Source organism: Octodon degus, unplaced genomic scaffold (assembly GCF_000260255.1).
Source record: "Octodon degus isolate 3935 unplaced genomic scaffold, OctDeg1.0 scaffold00042, whole genome shotgun sequence".
NCBI lineage: Eukaryota > Metazoa > Chordata > Mammalia > Rodentia > Octodontidae > Octodon > Octodon degus.
In genome coordinates this window covers 4,041,427-4,048,728 of record NW_004524618.1, presented here as the reverse complement: position 1 = coordinate 4,048,728, position 7,302 = coordinate 4,041,427, and the positions used below count along the sequence as shown (strand labels likewise).

The 7,302-nt window shown below is 42.5% G+C and overlaps 1 protein-coding gene across 1 annotated transcript in view; it reads right to left on the bottom strand.

Annotated features, from left to right (window-relative positions):
- Cfap58 (cilia and flagella associated protein 58) overlaps positions 1–7,302 on the bottom strand; it is an 80,992-nt gene that overhangs the window by 10,174 nt on the left and 63,516 nt on the right. The gene's annotated exons all lie outside the window — the stretch shown is intronic.

Below are 7,302 nucleotides of genomic sequence, written 5' to 3'. Positions count from 1 at the left end.
TGATCAAGGAGATTATGGGGCCACAGAGGAAAGTGATCGATGATATAGAGTGTGCCTAAGGAGAGTCACATGGAGAGAAAACATTCTCTCAGGCTTTCACGGAGAGCACACTAGCCAAGCAATGGCCGTGACTCATCTACATGGCTGACACTCACAAAGGATCTACAAACTGCAGTACAGGGTTTCAGGATAAATCCTGAGGGGATTTGACTGACCTTCTCAGAAACAGAAGCTACATTTCTTGTTATATAGGTCTTGCTTTATCTTGGTCTTAACCATCCAGCAGAAAAGTATAAAAATGAAGTATATGGGGGCCTGCCCCTTAGCTCAATTCTTTAAGTGGCTGCTTCAGTAAAGCAGTCAGGCTCAGGTTGCTGTGGTTTGATCCCCACAACTCAAGCCAACTAAAGCTGCCCTCAAGGCATTCGGAGCAAAAAAAATGAAATATAAAAAGTAAAGCCATATTAATATGCTGAGCTGTAAAAGGCTCAAGTCAACAACTTCTGACATTGCCAGTCTTACGGAAAACCAGTCTTGGGAAAACCCACTACTATTATGGACTTCTGGACTATTTTGGAACATTTCGCTGAATTCACATGCTTATAATATTTGAATGACAAAACTAAACCAAAAAAGGAGATACAAATGAACGACCATTTTGTATCTGTATATTCAAAATAGCTAGGATATACAGCTACATTCTCTTCATTCAATGAATATAAAGATTTGTTCTAATAATGTTTGTAAACAGGATATCATGTCTGTATCTTATACAATGAATAACCACTAAGACAACAATACACAATGTATTAATTATTGAAACTGTTCTACAAATTGGATTTGAAACTGTTTCATTGCTGTTTCTCAATAAAATTATGGAAATAATAATAATAATAATAATAATAATAATAGTAATGACAGCTAATGCTGGGAACAGTAGTGCCACTAGCATTAAACATTTGAGACCTGTGTCATTTGTGAAAAGGATAAGGATGCTGACTTCTTTGGACTTGAGTTCAACCACATGCATTACATGTTTAAAGGAATCCATGAGAAAGAGAGACGGACATAGAACCAGAAGAGTGTGTTTAATAGACTCGTGGGGAGGGGGTTACGCTGAGAGTGGCAATTCTTTGGGAAAAAAGGAAAAACAGGATTAAGAGGACAAATAGTAATGTGGTAGAACAAGTGATTGTGGGGAGAAAGGAAGCAATACATTAAAGAGTAAGAACAGAGGTAATTTTTGCACATTAAAAGTATCAGGGTAAATAATACAAAACAAGATGGTTCTAATAAACTTGGGACTTTCAATCACACAAATGAATGAAATACATCGCCCACCCAAAAGATAAAGAGCCTGGGTCTATTTTAATTATAGGTTAGCCTGAATTCAAGAAAGTCAAAAGTGTAAATGTATAAAAAAAGTTATTCTTTAAAAAGTCCAACTGATAAAGCTGACTTACTTACTGTTAGATTAATTTTAAATGAAAGCATTATTTTGAGGGCTCCTGAGTGATACTAAAGAAACTATTCACTAGAAAGAAAGAAACATCATAACCTTTTGCTCATTCTATGACCATAATTAAAATGTACTGAAACTAAACATGACAGAACTACAAGCAGAAATAGACAAATTGGCCAAATCTTTAGAGACATTGGACCAACTGAAAATTAAGGGGAAAGTATAGATTTTACACAATACTATTTGACAAGATCAAACTAATGAACAAACACAGGATTCAGTTCCCTGAACATTTAGAGGCTACACATCTTTCTCAATGCAATGCAACAGCTATTAAAAACAAAAACAAAAACAAAACCGCATGTAGTTGATTACAAAGGAAGTCTCAAAAAAATTCCAAAAAATTCATATAATGCAGACAATAATATTAAAAAAAGAGACATAAGGAAAAGATAACTTAAAGACACTTGTATTTGGAGACCTTCATTATCACAGAACAAGTAGTGGCTATTTAACAATGTATTTGTGCACGTAGGTGATACATAGTTTTTAATGTGGATATTTGGTGTATGTACATGACGGGTCTTACTTCTTGCGTGTGTCTCTTTCTCCACTCTCCTCCACTGCCAGCTCTGGCCCTTCCTTTCTGCAGACTTGCTGTCCTCCTGTTTACTATTATCTAATTTTGCTATTCAATTCATTTATGCTTGGAATTTCTCATATGAGAGAAGCCATATGGTATTTAAGGTTGTGTGTCTGATTTATTTCACTTAACATTATGTTTTACGGTGCATGCATCTTCCTAAAGATGACTCAGATTTATTCTTTATAGTAGAATAAGATTGCATTGTATATGAATACCTCTCTCTCTCTCTTTCTAATTTAGCTAAGGGTTTAACTATGTTGTTTATTCTTTACAAACATCAGCTCTTTGATTCATTGATTCTTTGTACTGCTTTTTAGTCTCAATTTTGTTCTTTCCTGCTCTAATCCTTATGATTTTCCTAAACTAGGTTGTTTGTTTGTTTATTTGTTTATTTGTTTTGGCGGAATGGGGGATTGAACTCAGGCCCTTGCACTTGCCAGGGAAGTGCTTATTCTACTGAGCCATCGCCCTGGCCCCTTAAACTAGGTTTGAATTTGGACTGTTCTTGAGTTTTGAGTTTTGAGTATGTTGAGGCTCATCATTAGTTATGTACTTGAGCTTCTTCTGTTTTTCTCATGTGATCACTGACTGCAACAGACTTCCCTCATAGAGCTGCTTTTATTGTGTCTCACAACTTTGGGGGCGTGTTACTGGAAGTATCATTTGCTTCTAGGAATTGTTTGATGTCTTCCTTGATTTCTTCTAGACTCATTGAGTGTTGAGAAGTGTGTTATTTAATGTTCAGACATGTATAAAATGTCTTTGGTTTCCTTTTTGGCTGACCTCGTCATACAGCGACTTGCTAGTACACATGGGGTGATTCCAGTTCTTTTGTACTGATGTAAGCAGGCTTTTTGGACAAGTGTGTTGTCTGTTTTGGAGAAAGTCCTGTGTGCTGCTGAGAAGAATGCATTATCTGTTACACAGTGTGGCACTTGGTGTGGGAACAGTTTCCTTGGTGAGCAGTTTGGTTCACAAGCAGGAGTGTCTGGCAGAACTGTGCCTTTTCTGCCAACTCTGTGTCAGGCGATGAACATGACAGTGGCCGTCTTTCCCACGTGAGCACCAGTGTGGCTGTGTTTTCAAGAATCATGGAATGAATGACATTCGTGAGCTTAAGCACCACTGTAGTAGGATAAGACATTCTGTAGATACCTGTTGAGTCCACTCATTCGAAGATTTGGTTCAACTCAGATATTTGTATTGATTTTTTCCTTTCACTGATCCATCTCTGTGAAAGTGGGTCACCCAGTGTGACTGGGTTGGACACAATCTTATCTTTTACATCCAGCAGTGTTCCGTGAAATTATCATCCCCAATATTCAGTGCAATTGGCATCTCTTCCTGCTGAATTGTTCCCTTAGCCAATATGCGGGGACCTTCTTTGCCTCGTCTGATCAGCATTAGCTTGAAGCTGACTGTGGATGAGTAGCGCTGAAGCCCATGCCTGCCTTCAGGGCCCAGTGTGTGCAACGCTGCTTGCTGCCCTTTGATGGTTTTAGTCTATGAATTTCTTTTTTGGTTAAGTGAGTTTCTTGAATACATCAGACTGCTGGACTTTGTTTTTGGGTTTTATGTTTTGTTTCTGTTTTTAATCCTGTCTGCTAATCTGTGTCTTTTCAATGGGAAGTTCAGGCCACTTACACCGAGTTATTATTGAAAGCTACTGATTTATTACTGTTGTTGCATTGTTTTCTGTTAAACTTTTTTATTTTTCCTTTTTAATTTAACTACTTGTGTTGCTGGACTACTTGTTCCAACTGAATTTCTTTTTTGGCTTTGTTGCTTCACTTTCTTTCTAGGATGTCTTGAGAATGTTCTGGTGTGCTGGATTGGTGGTCATAAATTTCTTCAGGTCTTCTTCGTCGCGGAATGTTCTTATTTCTCCATCAATTTTGAAAGATGGTTTTGCAGGATATATTAGTCTGGGTTGAAAGTTGTTTGCTTTTAGGGCTTGAAACACTTTGCTCCAAGCTCTCCTAGCCTTTAAAGTTTGTGTTGCAAAGTCTGCTATAATCCTAATGGGTTTACCTCTCTATGTGATTTTTTTCTTTTCTCTGACAGCTTTTAAGATTCTGTCTCTTAGTTGGACATCTGGGATTCTGACTTGGATATGTTGCGGGGAGCTTCTTTTTCATTGTAATGATTTGGTGTCCTTTATGTTGAGATCTTTTCTCCTAGTTGGAGAATTTCTATTATTATTTCTATAAACAGTTTATTTTATGTGTGGTCTCTTCTAATTTCTCTCTAATTCTAATTAGCCTTAGGTTACTCTTCATTGCATCGTCTAGTATGTTGGATGTTTTTTTTTTTTTTTTATCCTGCCTCAGGTTTATTTGTACAAAGAGCACAGGAGGACACCAGTGCCCCATAGATGGCACCCCAGGGGTCACACCAGTCCTGTTTTTACATCAGCAGATAAGAGGCTTTTACTATGGAGCCTTCACAGGGGCCTGGGCACCTTTGGGGGCCTGGACACCTTTAGGAACTTGGGCTGTAGCAGAAGCTGGAGCCTGGACCTTGACTGGAGCCTGGGCCTTTGGCCAGCAAGGCCTGTGACCCTTGACAGTGCGGGCACAGATTTGCTTCCCAAGATTGGGGTGGGCAGTATAGGCAAGTCAAGCAAGCATGTGGTTTACTCCCTTTGGGATGCTCTTGGGCTTGACCTCCTTAGGCTTGACAAGGGTCTTGATAGCCTCGGCACATGTATTCATGGCCTTGGCAGTGTTTGCTTGCATCTTCTGGAAGCCCTTCTTGTTGTGCTTCTTGGAAAAATGCATGTTCCTAAGGAAGCTGGGATCTAGCCCTTCAGAGATTCGTATCCTTGTGAACGAGGCTTCTTGATGCCATTTCTGTGCCATTTGGGGGACTGGTTGTGCATGGTGTGGTTCTCGGACTTGGCCATAACTGCACTATAAACTGCGGCTGCCAAGCACCCAGAGCCCTGGATGAAGTTTCCTTGTCCTCTTCCTACTTTTAAGTCATCTTTAAGTATTTCACCATGAATTTTCATTTCAGCCTTAATTTCTGAAACCCTTCCTTCGCACTGGTCATTTCTGCTATTAATGAATTCTACAGACGCCTCATCTCCAGGGTTTGTGTCAGCACCTTTTCGTGGTATCTGTTTCTTTGGTAAATTTCTCACTCGTGTTCTGAACCGTTCTGATCAGCTCCTCCAAGCTGGGCATGTCTCTCCTGCATCCACTCGGTCGGTCGGTGTGGCAGCCTCACTGTCTTTCGGGCCACATCCTCTCTGAACACCCTGAATTTCTTTAAATAGTGGATGTTTATAAGACTTACTTTTCAATGGAGAAATAGTTCTTAAAATTAAAAAAAAATTGAACTAAATAAAAATGCCATAAATCAAAATGGGTGAGAAGGAACCAAAGTAATTACTTGAAACATGGTTTATAGCTGCAAACATTTACATTAGAAAAGAAGGGGCGATGGGGGGTTGCTCCGTGGTAGAGCACTTGTCCAGCATGCAGGAGGACCTGGGCTCAACCCCTAGCACTAAAAAGTGAAAAGAAAAAAAAAGAAAGATAGGAAGGAAGGAGGGTGGGAAGGAAGGAAGGAAGGAAGGAAGGAAGGAAGGAAGAATGAATTTTTTAAATGAAGAATAAAGGCTAATACACTTAACATCAATCTTAAGAACCTCAAAGAGGAAGGAAATAAAGTTATAGCAGCCAGTGGAACATAAATTTACCACAAAGAACTCTGAAAAGATGCAAAATGTGCGGTATTTAAGCTTAGAAAGTGGTGCTAGCAGGTGAGGCAGGGTAGCGAGCACACGTGGGTGCTGGAGCGACTGCCGGCCGGCCCCACGTGGACCACTTTCCTGCCACCGGCCCGGGCAGAGCTTCGCAGCTGGCACAGGTGGGCACGCAGCTGGACTCTGCACGGCCAGGCAGTGCCCACGGAATCCCCACGCTCAGCGCAGGATTTCCACGTTGTGCACTCTGGCCACAGTGTCTTCTCCCCACAAAGAAAACGAGAAGGGTGTGCCGAGGTGTGGAAAGCGTGCGCAACTCCCCGAACCAGGGAACTCTCATCAAGAGCTGAACTAATTCAAGGCCAGCTTTTCCCAGCCTCGGAGTCTGCCCTCTCGCCCTGCTCGTGAATAGGAGGTGAGGACAGTAAATCCCTGGGGCTGCTAGCTGCTGATGCCCAGGAATGCCACCTACAGGACACCCAACTTGAGGGAAAACACATTTTAAGGAAAAATGGGAGAAAGAAGGGCTACCTGCCACTTTCACGTGTGTAGAAGTTCCTACTCCTGCTAGTGGTAGCCCAGGAATTATGATAATGGGCTTTGGAATCCGAAACCACGTGAACAATAGCAAGTATGTGACACTACAAGCCAGGCATAATGCTAAGATCACAGATGCAGTACTCAGAACATCCCTTTTCACGGGTCTAGTCTTGTCCCATAATACAAGTTAAGAACCTCAGATGCAGATAAATTACATTTAAATTTCTCGAAATTGGCAGAGGCAGGACCCCAACCCAAGCCATCAGGCTTCAGAACTGCTTTTCTTATCTATTCTTCCACTCTGGGTCCCAACTTCCTCATCCATCCATCCATGACAGTAGCCACCAGCCCAAACAGAAAATGAGAGGAGGTCATGAAAGATTCTGTCCACAGCATCTGCACATAGTGAGTGAGGAGGAGGAAGAGAACAATGAGGAGGAGGAGCACGGCAAGGAGGAAGAGGAGGGCAAGGAGGAGGGCGAGGAGGAGGGTAAGGAGGAGGAGGGCAAGGAGGAGGAAGAGGGCAAGGAGGAGGAGGGTGAGGAGGAGGGTGAAGAGGAGGAGGAGGAAGAGGAAGAGAAGGGGGAGGAGGAGGGTGAGGAGGAGGAGGGCGAGGAAGAGGAGAGGAGGAGGAGGGCAAGCAGGAAGAGGAGGAGGAGGAGGGCAAGAAGGAGGAGGAGGAGGAGGGCAAGGAGGAGGAAGAGGGCGAGGAGGAGGAGGGTGAGGAGGAGGGTGAAGAGGAGGAGGATGAAGAGGAAGAGAAGGGGGAGGAGGAGGGTGAGGAGGAGGAGGGCGAGGAAGAGGAGAGGAGGAGGGCAAGCAGGAAGAGGAGGAGGAGGAGGGCAAGAAGGAGGAGGAGGGCAAGGAGGAGGAAGAGGGCGAGGAGGAGGAGGGTGAGGAGGACGACGAAGAGGAAGAGAAGGGGGAGGAGGAGGAGGAGGG